General features: G+C 35.3%; 2 long non-coding RNA genes across 2 annotated transcripts; both read left to right on the top strand.

The window, feature by feature from the left end:
• The first annotated feature begins 5,827 nt into the window (after positions 1-5,827).
• On the top strand, positions 5,828-8,467 carry LOC129446327 (uncharacterized). The gene is made up of 5 exons (XR_012370895.1): positions 5,828-5,924; positions 6,513-6,572; positions 6,672-6,762; positions 6,859-6,938; positions 7,121-8,467. It is a non-coding gene; the product is annotated as an uncharacterized lncRNA (long non-coding RNA).
• Positions 8,468-9,531: 1,064 nt separating this feature from the next.
• On the top strand, positions 9,532-12,443 carry LOC141365926 (uncharacterized). The gene is made up of 5 exons (XR_012370894.1): positions 9,532-9,857; positions 10,717-10,790; positions 10,900-11,323; positions 11,434-11,537; positions 12,223-12,443. It is a non-coding gene; the product is annotated as an uncharacterized lncRNA (long non-coding RNA).
• Positions 12,444-18,417: the final 5,974 nt, after the last annotated feature.

The raw sequence follows: 18,417 nt of genomic DNA, 5'->3' as shown, positions 1-18,417 counted from the left end.
TTTGGCCTTTTCCCATGACCTTAAAATAGTATGTCATACAGAACCGTTTGCCACTGTACGTTAGCATTAACGACGGCAGTGGGGCCTCTGGCCTTAGTCAAACGAGTTCTGTTTCCGTTTCTAAAATCATTAACTATATGTAATACCTTAAAATAGTATGTCATACAGAACCGTTTGCCACTGTACGTTAGCATTAACGACGGCAGTGGGGCCTCTGGCCTTAGTCAAACGAGTTCTGTTTCCGTTTCTAAAATCATTAACTATATGTAATACACTTAACCAGCAATAGTTAGCCTGTCCGGAACCGAGCTGACTAAAACCACATTACTGTGTGACACTTGTTTTCTATGTGAACGGCCCCTACGCTAATAAGATTTTGTGTCTCTCTCCCTGTCTCGTCCTTGATCCCGAGGACGAGACAAACAGATCCAGTTCCGGTACATGTGAAAGTCGGCACACAACTGATCTACTAGCTGTTCTTCAACGTGATGTCCAGCTGATGCCTGACCAAAGACCACCGGCAGAACCCGCTTAATCTCCGCTCAATCTCCTTCCGTTTCAGTATATATATATATATATACCTCCCAAGGGTTTTTTCCTCCTATGACTTTTTTTACTTCCCCGGCTAAAATTCCGGGGTTTTTTTCTCCTAGGGGGTTTTTCAACCCGGGGAGGCAGCCTTTTTGGGCTTAACTTCTATACGTTACATTAGTAATACGTTTGTTTATACTGTTGATTTATAGCCGTAGCAAATTTAACTGCTTGTGCTATCGTTTATTATGTTGTGCTATCTGTCGATTTTCTGTGCTTTTCACTGCATCTATTATGTAAAGCTGCTTTGATACAATTACCAAATTGTGAAAAGCGCTATATAAATAAAATTGAATTGAATTGAATTAACAAGTTATTTGGTCACTGTCACGGTTTCTGTCACTGGTGCAAAATAACTGCCCTAGAGAACATGAAGAATAGCCAAAACTGTGGTATTGCGCTAGCCCTAAACAATTTGAGAATCTTGATGTTTCACGACACATGGTACAACCGCGTATTAGGCATGGGCCAGTATAAGATTCTGGTGGTATGATTACCTTTAGCAAAAATACCATGGTTTCACGGTGTTGCGGTATTGCCATTGCTACAATAAAATTTGTTATTTTTAAATGCCAGGTAAAAATAAAGCCTTTAAATTATATTATATAATATTTTCATGATGTATATTACATGTAAACATCAAATCAATCACATGACTTAATGGTTTAATGAATTTTATATAAATACAGTTCATAGCTTGGAGACGGTATCACAGACCATTTTAGTGGTTTTGTAACCTTGACTGTTTAAAACCTTAGTATACCTTAAAACCGGTAACCAGCCCATGCCTACCGCGTAGTATCTATTATTTAGGTGGTTGACAGGTCTGTTTGCATGTTATTGCATTGGTAATAATTTATTGTTTATAGTCCAATATTGATTGTGAGAATTATTTCAATTTCCTTAAAAATGTTCTAACATCTTTTTCCTTTCTTTTCTTAATGCAGCACTTCAGGAGAAACCTGCCTGTGATCTGCTAAGATGCACAGATTCAACTCTGGCCCATTGTCATCCCAACACCTTATCTGCCATCAGTTTCGTTTAGTGTCGGTCTATTGCAAAAGTTCTTATAAACTTTAAATGAGACTTTGTGTTAAGCAGGGGTTTCCAAACTTTTCATTCCACAACATATTAAGCCCAGGATACACGGCAGGATTTTTGCAATCCAATAAGACCTTATCACATTAAACTTCAGCAGTAGACTGTCGACGAAGACACCTATTGCATCTGAGGCTGCAACATCCGTCATCAGCATTCGCTAGTGGTAAACAAATACAGGTACGCAGGTCGTTAGCAAACACGTTGTTGATGTGCGTTGATCATGCTGAACTTCTTACACTGTCATAAAACTATCTTTGGTGTCTTTGGTCCCAGGACTGGGAAAACAGACGTCTTTAAACCTCTCACACTGTACGAGATAGGACCACCAATTAAGAGCCACGATCACAGAAATCTTGACGATTGGTAATCTTTCATCTGGGACAGCCAAATATCGTGTCGTGTATTACAGGCTTTTGACAGGTGTAATCTTATAGTATATCAAACCATTGCTAATAATTAATTGGACAAACCATCACTACAATGCAACACTCACTATCTTACGGTGCGACCCACAAGTGGGTCTTCACTAGAGGGCGACCGATATGCTTTTTCTCTGGCCGATGCCGATTTTTTAGAAATCAGGGCAGCCGATGGCCGATATGTTTGGCCGATTTTCTATATGTACATAATAATCAAAATGTTCTCATCATTATTAGCAGATATTTTAAATGCAAAAATTTCACTATTTAAGTCAAAGTATTTAAAATATATATGACTGGTCTTTCTGAAGAGTTTTACAACCTCCTCTGCACCATGCATTTATCAGACACAGATATTACCTGACCCTCTGCTGTCATCATCTTTGATCAGTTTTTTACCATGGCTTTTATTGCTTTGTAGGATAAAATCCTTATTTGGTAGACCTGATAAAATATTTATTCATCATAAAGTTAACATAGTCTATGGTTTTTAGTTGAGAATGTTATTTAGTGCAAATCTTTCTAAACACATTTACATTATCAATTCTGAGAGGCTATAAGTGACTGATTGTGCTGACAGTGACGTCTTGTGAGTTTAGTGTTGGGACAGATCTGTTGTTTCAACCGTTCATTCAAACGAATCCGTTCAAAGGAGTCAGTTCGCGAATCGGACGCGCTGTGTTCTAATCCAGGCTGAGCAGCGCAAAACTATAAACAAAGTCTTACTGTAACAACACAAAAAAACATTTCCTTTGTGGATATGATTTGGTCTTCCGACCTTTCGCCATCGAGTCAGTTTTGTTTTGAGTAATAAAAGCAGGGAGACAGAAAGCGTGCACGCGCGGCTCTTCTCTCTCTGTCACGCAAACAAAACTCATCATCACTCATTAATCACATGAAATGAGCCTAATCTTTGCACGGACAGGGCACCGCGAGACATAAGACCGTCGCGCTGTTGTACTGGCTGCTTAATTCGCGCGATCCGCCATCATTTAGTAAAGCTGTTTGTGAACAAGGCATGGCTGCACACACACGAGACGGGAGCGATCTGCTTGCAGCAAGAGGCAGCGTCACGAGTTCTACAACAGCGCTTAGGTGCCCGCAGATGCGCCTGCTTATTAATTGGCCTAATTTTGCAGCAAAATCGGCCAAAACCGATTTTTTAAAATATGCCAAAAATCGGTCGATCTCTAGTCTTCACCCACAGTTTAAAAACACTGAGTATGAGTAAGAGTATGTTGTATTGTAATTAAAGTCACATCTAAGTGTTATGGAACAGTTTGTCATTATATTCACAGTATTACATGGTTCTTTCAGCAGTTACTACGTTACAGTGCTCTTAAAGTGTCCTGGGTCTTGTGAAGTAATGTAATGAGAATGTGATCAATAACACTGCATGAAAAGAGCTGTATACGGACAAATACGGGATGGGAAATCCCTGCTAAACTTTAGGTTTGCCAGATTTTTAAGGCAGAGTGCTTGGAAAGGTAATACACCAAAGTAAACTTGTGAAACATCCAGAAACTTTACGTTTGTGGATGTATATAGGAACTGGTGGAAGTTTCCAGGAATCCTTACAGCGCTGGTTGTGAGGAGAGGTGGGTGTGAGGTGTGAAGGGCTTTTTATATGTTAATGACCCACAGGTAGAGGTGTCTTCTTTGTTTTCAGAGCTGGTGGGGTGGGGGGTTAACCATGTCTCTTTAAGACAGCACATACAGTATTGTGGTACATAAAAACTTTTTTTTTTTCGTTTTCTAAATATGTTTATTATTAATATAATTTAATTAGTCTATTTAAGAAGCTTAGCATCATTCAAAATAACTAAAATTCAATGAACACAATTACAATTTTAATGTGTGAAAATTATGTCTCTGACTCAAGAGAAATGCAACAAATGTTATTTCAGAATATTTATTTCCAACACTTTGAAAACATGTCTCCAACTGCCCTAGGTCAGAATATTGTGCACATTTCTCTCAATGCTGCATACATCGTTTAAAAGAAGCCGTTCAAATGACATCATGTAACACATTTTTGCTAGCTAGGATGTTGATAAATTAGTCAGTGAAATGGAAAGCTGCTTGATTTTGCTGATGTCTCATGATTTGAAGTTCACTGTTTCTATTGTTATTATAATTCTACCCTAACATTTCATTAAATCTTTTAAAATAGAAACAAAAATATCAATAGACAGGTCCATAATCTAAAAGACAGTCTTTCACATGCATGCAAAACATGTTGTGTGATACTGACTGACAAACTCGGTTAAACATATCTGCAGATACCTGTCAGCTACTGTACTTCTAATCCAGAGGTGCCCAAAGTTGGCCCACAATAGATCTTTAATTTGGCCCATCATGCCACGTGAGATAAGGAAAAGCAATAAAAGTCATTGACGCAGATGTTCATATTTTTATTTAAACATTTTCTAAAATGTATCATTTTTTGTTGTATTTTTACATTACAAAAATGTAAATTAATATTAAATGCAAGGGATTAAAGTGAATTTTTTTATGTTTCATGCATACTTGAAGGTGTATAAAATGCATCACAAAACTTAATGAACTCGGGTACTACAGGCTAAAAATGAAGAGGTTTTGGCAGTGGCACACAGAGAAAAGGATATTTAAAATTGATTGGCAAAATGATTTCTTTTTTTTTACAAAAAGCTTTGGAAAATAAAACTGCATTAGTTATGCATAAACAGAGTAATGTTTGCTTATTTATTTTTAAAATATTAGAAAATTATAAATTAGGGGTTATCAGAGCAACTTTAATTTTAATATAACACAACAACATTTACTTTTGGCCCACGGCCCTCAGTCAGGTTTGGCCCTTGTAAGGAAAATGTTTGGACACCAATCAATGTGTAGTCTATCTGAGGAGGTAACTTTTAGCATATGATAATGCATGCTTGTACAAAGTCAGTTCACATATTATCATGTTTGTCTTCAATCAATCAATTTAAATAAAAGAGATGGGGACTTTATAATATAATAAGGGTCCATATATCACATTGATAAAAGACATACATGTATTTTTACTTTAACATGAACTAATGCTGAGTTAAGGCATATACTATCATAAACTAATGAAGAGTCAACATTAACATGACATGTTTTTCATTGTTAGTTAATGCATTCATTTACAATAAATTAATTTGAGTTCATGTTGTAATTAAGTAAGTTCAGTAAGTTACATGTCTTAACTCAGCATTAGTTTATATTTACTTATATTTAAGTAAGAATTCATTTAGGTATACGTTCAATGTTTCCAATGATGAGCAGTTAATCCACTAAACCCAAAGATAATTCCTGAGGCATGTTTAAAGAGTTTTGTATTTCATCAAGTAAGTGCTGATTCACAAAGATTTTATATTTAAGAAAATCTGAGCATCATTTAAAATAACTGTTAACATGTTTGTCAACTAAACATGTTTTGTCAACGTTAGAAACTTTATAGAAATATTTTTTATTAATGACCAAGTATAAAGAACAATGCATAGTGTGAAAACGCGGATTATATAAAAGTATATAATAAAGTGCGAGCAGAGGATCAATCAAACTTGGGCTGGAATGATTGTAGTGCATCCAATGCACCTTGGAAATCGTAGTTTACATCTACAGCAGCATATGCTACAGCAGTGACAACGCCAAAGAAAAGGACTACATTTCCCAGAATGCACCTGCACCCACTCATCTGCCCCACCCTTCAGGTGCGACTGCTTGACCTATGGGCTTGACGGGAAAATTCGAAATCGCGAACCGTTACAGCCTGGACTACTCTTTGTTTGCTTGCACATCAACAGTAAGGTAAGTTTGATTTAATTAGTTTGTCTGCATCGCGCTGATCGGATGCCTATTTGTTCATATTATGTTATTTACTATGATTTGTTTTTGTTTTTATACTAGAACTGTTTGAATTTAAAGCACAAACAGTAAAACATTAAGGGTATACATGGTACACAGCGGTAAACATGAGGTTAAAAATACGCGAAGTAACATTCAAACCGGGCTGTTAAAAGAATCAATTCGATGTTTAAATTTTTAAAAACAAAACTTTAAAGAAGCCAAGATGAGACATTCTTTGCATAAAACAAACAAAACAACAGTAACTTGTGTGTTGGAAATGTTAGCAGCTAGCAAGTGTCTCTCTGCTATTTTAAATGATACACAGACGATCTTTTGTTGTTTAAAAGCTCATTGCTTTAGTGCTGGTAGATGCTGCTTATTTTTCAAGACGGTTTCAATAGCTTTATTGATTTGTTACAAAGCCAGCTTCACTTTGAGAGAACCTAGATGCTAATTGTAAAGAAGCTTGGAGTCATAATATATTTTAACGTAATATGTTTGCTGTTTTTCATCTTTTTAAATAAAGTCTATCCATGTTTGTGTTTACAGAGATCATGTACACTGTGGTCAACTTTGTAGACGCTGAAGAGGTTTCTGGGTAAAGATGATGTAAGTTTATTCATTCAATTTTAAAAATCAAACGGGTTAAATAGTAAACAGATGTGTTATGATGTATGTGATTTTGATTTTTAATTCTGTGTTTGACAGAGAAATATAATGAAGTAACAGTGGAAGCTTAAACATCAGACTGATCCAGACACTGAAGAAATTGATGTCACTGCAATCTGGCCAAAATGATGTAAGTTTAATAATGAAATTATTAAATCAAAGAGGTTAAATAGTAAATAGATGCGTTATGATGTATGTGATTCTATTTTTATTCTGTGTTTGATAGACAACTATATTAAAGTAGCCTACTGTAATGAAGCTGCAGAACAACACAGAGACTCTGTGGACATCAACACAGAAAATCAAGTAAGAAGATGGACATTATGAAGTTCTTTGATCATATATTGTTGTATCTTTGTACAGTTTAATGTAAACTTTCTAAAATGTACAACTTTATGTCATTTGATTTGTTGTGTGTGTGTATCTGTATATGTATATGTGTATTAGTATTATGACAAATACTTATATGTACGTTTATATTTCCAAAGGGCTCCAAAGAGATGTCTGTCCAGATGAGGGTGCATCAACGTTACCTTTGCTGACAAGTATATGCTTTACAATGTAAAACCTAACAGTTAACTTAACTCAAACCATTTAAGGAAATCGGTTGCCTCAAATCACTAAGTTTCAAAAAACATACATTTGAGTACTGTGAACTTAAGTCTTGTGCAATTATGCACTTAAATTTAGGTAGTGTGAACTTGGGTATAGGTGCTTAACTGCATGTGACTCAATTTGTTTAAGTTCACAGTACTCAAATCTATGTGTTTTAAAACTTGAATGGTTTAATGCAACCGGTTTTCTTAAATGTGAGAAATTACAGTGTTACAGTGAGAAATGTTTGAATAATTCCAAGTCAGAGCTCTGTGATTGATTCTACACTGCAAAAAAATCACTTTATTACACTTTTTGTCTTGTTTTCAGTAGAAAAACTAAAAATTCTTGAATCGGGATGTATTTTCTTGATGAGCAGGATTACCTTAGAAAGTGTGTCTAGTTTTTAGACAAAAATATACAATTTAAGATAATTTGTGCCTAAACAAGAAAAAATATCTAACAATGGGGTGAGAAAATTGTGTTTTAATTAAGTTTTTAAGAAAACAGAAAACGTAAGATTTTTTTCTCACACTATTGGCAGATATTTTTGCTTGTTTAGCACAAATTCACTTAATGTGTGTGTGTGTGTGTATTTTTATTTATTTTGTCTAAAACTAGACTTGTTTTCTTGGGTCATTTTGTTCCTCGGGAGAAAGCATTTTAATTTAAATAATATTTCTACTGAAAACAAGACAAAAATACTATGTAAGTAATTTTTTTGCAATGTTGGACTGATTTCTTAAGAGCAAGATCAATATAGTTGTTGTTCATTTTATTTAGATATTTACTACATTACAGTGGCAGCTGGTGACTTCTTTTTTTTGTGAGCACTATCACTCCATGCGAAGTTTGTCACAACATGTATATAGCCCGTCATTTGTGTGGTTCCCAATTGCAAAATATGTGTTCTGTGTGTTCTGTGAAGCAACAAACACATATTTTAAAAACACAAGCAACACACATGACACTCTGAACACTTATTTTGAATTTGCAACCCTCGGATGAGCAGTCACGAGCCGCCACTGTTACATTACATTGTACTGCTTTGAATGTAGTTTTCATTGTTGCTTTTATTTTGTTTTATTTTACTCTAATATTGCTTTCTCTGTCTGTATATTTATGAGTTTAAATTGTATTGTTTATGTATGCAACTTTTAATATTTGTGTATTATATTATTTTGTGATTGTGACAATTGTGGATTGTTCAGTTTTTTATTAAATAAACATTTCAAACTCAATTCAAGTTTTTATTTTTTTAAGGGTTTTGGGGATGTATAGTAGTATATAGTGGGGGGGGGGAGTTGTAGTCTATCTGCATAGCAGGCAAATAACCAATCAAGTCACTAAGCTATGAGGGATTAAAACAAAGTGTAACCAATCAAATCATCTCAACTGGAAAGTTTCAAAGTTGTGTCCCAATAGTTGTCAGAGTTTTGGGAGGGGGTTTTAAAAGCAACCAATCAGTGTTGAGATTAAACACCAATGGGGACACTCGAATTGTGCAAAGGTGTGAAATTCCTGTACCTCTGTAGGTGTGAAAGTGGCCCCTGCCAAAATCTTCAATGGGATTACTTGCCATGGCAACAAATGGCTGCATATTCCACGGGGATATCCCCTCAGCAAGATACATCCGAATTGGTATCATTACGGGAGTTTCCTAACTTGGTGGAATTAGTAGTTTACCCTCAGTGGAACTAGTAGATACTTACGAAAATCAGTGGTGTTTACAGGAGTTTCCTAGTACGGATACACCTCTTTTCATGCAGTGTAACTTTGCCGTATTTTGTTACACTGTGGCTGTAATCGTATTAACACATAGGTTAAACATTTTATTCAAATTTGGTAAACAAACTAGTCAATATAATTCATGCTGTGATGCTGGATGAAACCTGGTCAAATGAATGTGTATTGTGTTTTCACTTTTTTATGAGGTTTTTTCATCTATATAAACATTCTCAATATCACCTTTGGTTTGCTCAGAGTTTGTTCAGATGATTTTTAAAACTAAATGTGAAAATGCAAGGTGTGGTACACAATTTCAATGGATGGTGTGGGGTCAAAAACTATCAAAAGTTTCAACCTTAGATAGCCTATAGAATTGTTTAAGTGTCATAATTAAAACATGCCTAAATTGGCAGTGACCCTGTCGATACAAAACTCAAGTGCAAATCATGACACTCATATTAACTGCAGTTTTGGAAATTATTGTTAACACAGATATCAGATATGAATTGTGTCTTATGTAAATATAAAAAGAGCAGAACAACAAATGAATATAGTAAAAAAAACCTGATCTGTGCATTAAGATTTGCAATGTAAATGCAGTCTTATTGTGACGAGAAAACTTGTTATTGCTGGAATCATGAATGGTCTGAATAGGATTTGAGTTTGTTTACTTGTGAAACTTACCTGCTCCACCATTTACAGCTCCAGTGGGTGCAGATTATCATACAGATGGTTAAAGTGTGGATCCACCTAATATTCAAGGTAAAAGAGCATTTGTTCACAGCATTATCTAAGAAAACATATCACTAGATATTACATATTAGATGTTAATGTCTGACTCTGATCCATACGAAACAGATTTTCTGTCCTGAGACCCTCGGCTAACCATCAAGAAAGAACACAGTAGGTTAACAAGAATCTGACCTCACTTTTGATCATTACGAAATTATGGCAGTACATTACACATTTAAGGACTGTTATTCCTCTGGCTGATTTAAAAATACCCAAAAGTTCTTAAAAAGAAGCAGCCCTAGTTATTTTGGCTTGTTAAACATAAACTATATAGACATAACTATTGCGACGCCTCCTCCTAATAAACAGGTTTAAATACTTAACTTATTTCCATGAGCACAAATCTTAATGCTACAGCATATGATATTCTAGAAAAAACGTTTGATGTTAAATTTATAGCAAGAGTTTTGGCAGGGCCCTTTTCAATACCAACTTTTTAGCCAAAAACTCATCACCTAAACCTATCAATGACTTGTACAAGAAGCTGTAGTCATTTTGGAACAGAAAAAGGCACTTACAAAACTGTTGCAACAAAAATCAAAACAAAACTTTTTGAAGTGGTATTATATGGTATAGAATTTATATTTGTTTTGATTGGAAATACTGGTATAAATAAACATGTTTATTAGAATGAGGCCACCCAATACTTTTGTCTAGTGCAGTGTTTCCCAACCCTGGTCCTCGGGCACCCCCTCCCAGAAAGTTTTAGATGTCTCCTTATTTAACACACCTGATTTAACTCATCACCAGCTTGTTAGGGACACATGTTTACCATTTTGGAAGGAGGCTGATGAGTCGATCAGGTGTTTTAAATAAGGAGACATCTAAAACTTTCTGGGAGGGGGTGCCCGAGGACCAGGATTGGGAAACACTGGTCTAGTGTATTTGCCATAGACAGGGTAACGCAAGCCTTAGAGTGTGCTTCTTTGTAAATGTGACAAATGAAAATGACCTGATCCATCATTTCCAGCTCCAGTGGGCATCCTTTATCCAGACCCTCATACAGATGTTTGGAGTTTTGATTCACCTAAAGTACCATGCAAGGTAAAAAGCATTTGTTGACATAATTAGGAAGAAAATATAAACACATTGTTCATGGCATTTAAATACAACATAACACTGTGTAATACTACCTTTCCTGTTCAATCCATAGAGCACTCATTTTCACTCTTGAGACCATGGTGTGACCTGCAAGGTCGAATGGAGAGTAAGTTACCTAAAACATTTTTTATTTAAAATCGTCATCAGCTAAACATCAACATGTCTGAGGCAGATGCAGGTCTGATGGTCCGTCCAACATTCAAAACCTCACAGTAAATCTTGAATACTGTTTTAAATCAATGTACACATATGCTCATTATGAATTTTAATAAAAAACACTAAATGTATATAAAAAGCCTCAATTCAATTCAATTAATCTTGGAGTCACCTGCCTTCACTGGTCCAGTTGTTAGCCCATCACAGATGGAGAGTATAGAAGAGGATGGTGTCTTTTCTCCAACATCTTTCTAGACTGATAAAAGATCTAGACAGGCTCGAACAAAAGTTAACAGACAGAAGGGCTTATATAGAGAATGGTAAGAACCATTTTATCCGTCAAACTTTTTACCAATTATTGTAAACATAAACAATATTATAGGGCTTAATTTGTTTTAAACATTACTTCAATGTACTGTATCTGTTTAAGGTGAGCAGCTACACATAACAGAAGAACATGGAGAATCTGCTCAAAGGTGTTAACCAGCAATGCAGCTATACAACTAAATTGATGCAGGCAGAAACACAAGCGAGGTATGCATGTTCAATGTGTGTATGTTATGTCCAAATGTTGTTATGTTCAAATGTTTTACAATATACTTAAACTAAACTGGTGGACCTGTCATTATTGCATTAGTCAAGTACAACTGAGTAGGTTAATAAATATATATATATAAATAAATATCGGTCTTGACAGCAAACATAATGTTTTATAAAATAATTACAGCTTTTTAAGAAATTTACACGAGGCTCAAACTATAAGTGAAATTAACTATCAACAACCTAAAATAACCACAGACACGTGCATAAAATATCTAACGTGAACTTACTGTACATACGTGTAGTTACTGTACATACATTGCTTATTATCAACGAAATTTCTAGTTAACTGATCCCACACTCAGCATTATTAAAATGTATTATTACTACATACCTTAAACAAATGTTCCCTTAAATCCCCACACTCAGAACAGGTGTCTTTCTTGCCCTTCTTCTTTTGCATTGCGACGTCGATAAAGTGCATGGTGCGGTGTAGCACGAATTTAACGCAAAGGCACTACTATTAATAATATACACGATATTGACGATTAAATACACTTTAGGATGATTTTAACTTTGTTTGACATCCTAATCAAAGTTATATTGAGGAAACAAAGAAAACATATGACATAGTTTGTAAAATTAATTTTTCCTTATTTTTTGTAATGGTTTCTTTTAGAATGCAGCTGCAGATGAAGAATCCGTCCGTCTACCACTGAAGGAGACGCAGAAAATTCCATCCAAGATGATCTTTGCCCAAGGAAGCATTTGATTAATTTAAAGATGTTGTGTTTCTTTGTATGTTATAGAAAAACGTTGCTTTTTTTGCATACACTCGTGTAAATATGCATCTTATGAATGTTTTCCTTTGTCTAATTTTAATAAATTTTACGCAATCAACTGCCTGTTTTATTGAAAATACTGTTTTAATTGTTGTCAATGATATTTTGTAATAATATGTGTGTATAACTGTGTAGATGTAGTTTAGAGCAATTTTTTAATGATCTTTTAATCTTCGTTTAAAGCTCTCAGAAACATCTTAGAAAGAGCTCGATTAAAGCTCTTATAAAGACCTTTTAAAGATCTAAGAAACATCTTGGAAATATCTTAGAAACATCTGCTAACCATCATTCTAAATATCAAGCGTCTTGAAAAGATCTTAAAAGCGTCTTCAAAACGGCTGGGATCATACGTCTCAGATACGTAATTCATATGGGCAAACGACCTTTATAATACGTTTTCCAGACGGAATGGAAATCTGAGTGATTACCTCGCAGATACGTATCTGAGACGTACGTGTGCTATCTGGGCATTCACTTATGTTCAATGTTCAATTTATTTATAAAGCACATAGTTAATACAACAGAAGTTGACCAAAGTGCTGTACATAATAATAATAATACAATTTAAAAACAAACATTGTTACACAATAAAAACTTAACATAAGACAATAAGAATACACAATTTCTACCTCTCGTTTGGTCAATGATAAAATACGTCAGGGCCAACATCAGGAATACATAGTGAAACACTAAAAATTTCAATGCGTTATAAAACCCATCCCTCTATTTATACTGGCCATATAGCTATTTCACCATCAATCATACACAATCAAATGCCACAGCAAATAGATAAGATTTCAAGTTACGCTTGAATTCATTAAGAGAAGAACACTCCCGAACATACTGTGGAAGATTATTCCACAATCTAGGGCCGGCAACGGCAAACGAGCGGTCCCCCCGCATCTTCCTATGGGTCCGTGGAATTATTAACAAATTTGATGATACAGACCGTAACGCTCTTCTAGGTTTTTGCACCTGAATTAGATCCACTAGGTATTTTGGAGCAGTACCATGTAGTGCTTTAAAAACAAATAATAAAATCTTGAACTCAATTCTAAAGGAGACGGGCAGCCAATGTAATTCTCTTAGAACTGGTGTAATATGATCATATTTCTGCGTGCCTGTTAAAAGTCTAGCTGCCGCATTTTGAACTAATTGTAATCTCTCTAGGTTTTTGTGTCTCATCCCATAATAAAGGGAATTACTATAATCTAATCTTGATGAAATAAACACATGCACCATCTTTTCCATATCCTTCCGTGATATAAAAGGCTTAATTATAGATATCTGTCTCAACTGAAAAAAACTCGTTTTTACGACTTCATTTATATGTTTATCAAGTTTTAATGCATTATCCCAAACTATACCTAAATTTTTAACTTGATTTTTACGGTACGAAGATAGAAGTCCCAACTCAATTTTAGATGTGTCCACAGCATCAGAAGTGCCAAATACAATCAATTCTGTTTTTGATTCATTTAAGCATAAAAAATTAGCGGACATCCACGCCTTAATCTGCCCAAAGTATTCTATAACTCTATCAACAGCGTGACCAGCAGTGGGCTTCAATGGTAGGTACAACTGGGTATCATCGGCATAGCAATGGAAAGAGATACCATGTTTCCTCATAATCTGACCTAGCGGGAGCATATACAATGAAAATAAAACCGGAGCTAAAATGGAACCTTGAGGAATACCACAGGATATGGACGCTGACGAGGACCTTATATGGTGAATCGTTTTGTGTTGTTTCATTTATTGGTTTCTCATTTGTTTTCTGTTTTTTAAACCATTTTTGCTTGGGTTTAGGGTTAGATTTAGGTTTTGCTTTAGGGTGTAATTTAATATATAGGTTTCTCCATGTTTTGTCTATTTTTAAATCATTTGTCGCTTGGAGTTGGGGTTAGAATCGGGGTTTGGATGTCATTTGAGAAACCAATAAATAAAACGACACAAAACGATTTGCCATATAAGTGAATGGGAAGGACTGGCATATCTATTGCATGATAATCACACTGCGTGTCATTTGTATGCTTTTTGGTGAGAATGGCTTCGTATCCACAGTAGTAAAACTTTTCATAGAAACAATGGTAACACTTTAAAATAATGGTCAATACTTAATAGGTAGTTACACAGGAAATAATGCAGAACAAGTGGTTAATGCTGCATTAACACTGTTATCACTACTGGTAACTAATAAAGAAGAGCGATTAACTAATCAGTAGTTAATAGCATACTAATGTTTGGGTTAAGTAACAATTAGTTACTTATTACTTATTTAATAGTCATTATTAACTATTACATGTTGAATAAATCCTGGTGAGCAATACATTAACATATTTAAAAAGACTATAAATTAACTACATATTAACAGTTGCTGTAAATTCATTATGATGTGTGTGCGTGCGTGCGCGTATATGAGCTATATGATCACATTTTGATCCTTTATGTTATCTATATTGATTCATGATTAAATCAAACCCAGAATGTAGAATTAACATAAGAATAGAAACATAAGAATTAACCCCATCTGAATTATTTAATTATTATCACTTGCTTTTATGGTAAATAGTTCATTAATCCATGTTCGATTTGATTATGAACTGAACCCATACGCTGTCACTTTAAGGAGGGGGAGGTGCATGACGTCAAAACTATGCGGAAGTCACTCAGACAGCAAGCGCCTGCTGCGGCTAATATTAGAATGAGCTGTTGTGTGATTAACTGAACTAGAGATCGACCGATACTAATTTTTTCAAACCGATGCCGATAATGTGGAATTTGATGTTGTTTAAATGTATTCTACTAATCATATCATTATAATTCAGCTTATGTGTGCCTTTACAAAATTGATTCCTGTGCTGAAAATATGAGAGTTGTCTGTGTGTGTGTGTAAAGGCTGCAAGGTCGTGGTTTCGGTTGAACGTAGGACCGACCTTGCAGCTGCTGGTGATAGCCAAAATAAGAACAACGCTGGAAGGAGAAAACACACAGACAAAAGAAATACATGCTTTTGATATTAATTCACTAATAATCATTAATTTCCAGATTATTACATATAGAAGTGTTTGGATTTATAAAATTAAATGTTGTCATGACCATTAATGTATTAAAATATATAAATGATTATGCCTTTGTGCCCATGAATAATGTAGAAGATTGCCCTGTAATAAGACATCGCCATATAAGGATGAAATGCTCTAGGGCACAAGGTGTTCTGTATGTTTGTGTGTTATATACCCCCACAGGCCGAAGCAGGGTGTAGTAATGGAGTCAGATAATGAGATGAGAACCGCCTGTTATGGGGAGGAGAGATTTGAAGAAAGAACGACGTCACATATCATATAAATATTCATGTATTTCCGTAAGCTGGGGTTGGTTGCTTGCCACATGGGGCCTTGAAACAACCCAGCGCTGTAAAACTTTTTCATATCTGATCAATAAATAGCTTATTTTTTAATACCGTGTCTTTCCTCTAATTATGAACATGCAATGGACGCCTTAAAGTCCAGCAATAACAAATATTTGGAGGCTTATGTGCCCGATAACCGATATGCTGAACCGATTTTTATTTATTGTTATACTTCTGTTTTTGACATAATAATTACTACACTACTGAACTGAACAAACCCTTATAATAATAATCATCATCACAATCACTCCCTCTTTGCATACAAAGTCATAAATAGAGGGGTCTGAAGGAGTGAAGAATAATATTAATTTAATGAATAATGTAGAAACTATATTCCCAATACATGGACTATTCCAAACACCCCTATCATTTCGTCAGAAATGGACTGATCCAAAGTTCGCCCTGCGGTTTTCAGGTAACAGAGCGGGAGAGAGAGAAAAGTATAGCGGAGTTGGCTGCTTGTTATACATAGTTTATAGAGTAAAACAGGTGGATTAAGTGCCTTTTTTGGGATATAATATCGTTGTTTTGACCAGCAACCTGAACCTTTAGCAATCCAACCAGTAGTTAGCAAAGAGATTTTACAAATAATATCACTGACTGAAATACTACATTCAGGAAAGTAACAAACAAAACGGCTTATATATCATCAAATTTCTTAACTGGTAACGTTATTTGATTTCAGAATAATTAATATTTAGTTGTTTTAGCTTATGAAATGGCTGTAGACAGCGCTGTTTATCTATGCATTTACTCGCGCATTAACTGCCCACATGGAAAGAACCTATATGTGGATATATGTGCATATATGAAAACTATATGCAGCTTATATGCACATATATGCTGCATATATACAGCATATATGTACATATATAAAAATATATATGCGCATATATGAAACATACGGTCTTGTTCAGAATAATAGCAGTGCAATGTGACTAGCCAGAATGGTCAAGGTTTTTGGTGTATTTTTTTACTGCTACGTGGCAAACAAGTTACCAGTAGGTTCAGTAGATTCTCAGAAAACAAATGAGACCCAGCATTCATGATATGCACGCTCTTAAGGCTGTGCAATTGGGCAATTAGTTGAATTAGTTGAAAGGGGTGTGTTCAAAAAAATAGCAGTGTGGCATTCAATCACTGAGGTCATCAATTTTGTGAAGAAACAGGTGTGAATCAGATGGCCCCTATCTAAGGATGAAGCCAACACTTGTTGAACATGCATTTGAAAGCTGAGGAAAATGGGTCGTTCAAGACATTGTTCAGAAGAACAGCGTACTTTGATTAAAAAGTTGATTGGAGAGGGGAAAACCTATAAAGAGGTGCAAAAAATGATAGGCTGTTCAGCTAAAATGATCTCCAATGCCTTAAAATGGAGAGCAAAACCAGAGAGACGTGGAAGAAAACGGAAGACAACCATCCAAATGGATAGAAGAATAACCAGAATGGCAAAGGCTCAGCCAATGATCACCTCCAGGATGATCAAAGACAGTCTGGAGTTACCTGTAAGTACTGTGACAGTTAGAAGACGTCTGTGTGAAGCTAATCTATTTTCAAGAATCCCCCGCAAAGTCCCTCTGTTAAAAAAAAGGCATGTGCAGAAGAGGTTACAATTTGCCAAAGAACACATCAACTGGCCTAAAGAGAAATGGAGGAACATTTTGTGGACTGATGAGAGTAAATTGTTCTTTTTGGGTCCAAGGGCCACAGGCAGTTTGTGAGACGACCCCCAAACTCTGAATTCAAGCCACAGTACACAGTGAAGACAGTGAAGCATGGAGCATGATATGGGCATGTTTCTCCTACTATGGTGTTGGGCCTATTTATCGCATACCAGGGATCATGGATCAGTTTGCATATGTTAAAATACTTGAAGAGGTCATGTTGCCCTATGCTGAAGAGGACATGCCCTTGAAATGGTTGTTTCAACAAGACAATGACCCAAAACACACTAGTAAACGGGCAAAGTCTTGGTTCCAAACCAACAAAATTAATGTTATGGAGTGGCCAGCCCAATCTCCAGACCTTAATCCAATTGAGAACTTGTGGGGTGATATCAAAAATGCTGTTTCTGAAGCAAAACCAAGAAATGTGAATGAATTGTGGAATGTTGTTAAAGAATCATAGAGTGGAATAACAGCTGAAAGGTGCCACAAGTTGGTTGACTCCATGCCACACAGATGTCAAGCAGTTTTAAAAAACTGTGGTCATACATCTAAATATTAGTTTAGTGATTCACAGGATTGCTAAATCCCAGAAACAAACAAATTTTGTACAAAATAGTTTTGAGTTTGTACAGTCAAAGGTAGACACTGCTATTTTTTTGAACACACCCCTTTCAACTAATTGCCCAATTGCACAGCCTTAAGAGCGTGCATATCATGAATGCTGGGTCTTGTTTGTTTTCTGAGAATCTACTGAACCTACTGGTAACTTGTTTGCCACGTAGCAATAAAAAAATATACTAAAAACCTTGATTATTCTGGTTAGTCACATTGTACTGCTATTATTTTGAACAAGACTGTATATGCAGCTAATATGCACATATATGCAGCACATATACAGCATATATGCACATATATATTCAATTCAATTCAATTTTATTTATATAGCGCTTTTC

This window comes from Misgurnus anguillicaudatus, chromosome 8 (assembly GCF_027580225.2).
Source record: "Misgurnus anguillicaudatus chromosome 8, ASM2758022v2, whole genome shotgun sequence".
In the NCBI taxonomy this organism is placed as follows: Eukaryota; Metazoa; Chordata; class Actinopteri; order Cypriniformes; family Cobitidae; genus Misgurnus; species Misgurnus anguillicaudatus.
Note: the sequence above shows the minus strand (reverse complement) of the source record. Positions and strands in the feature narration are given on the sequence as shown.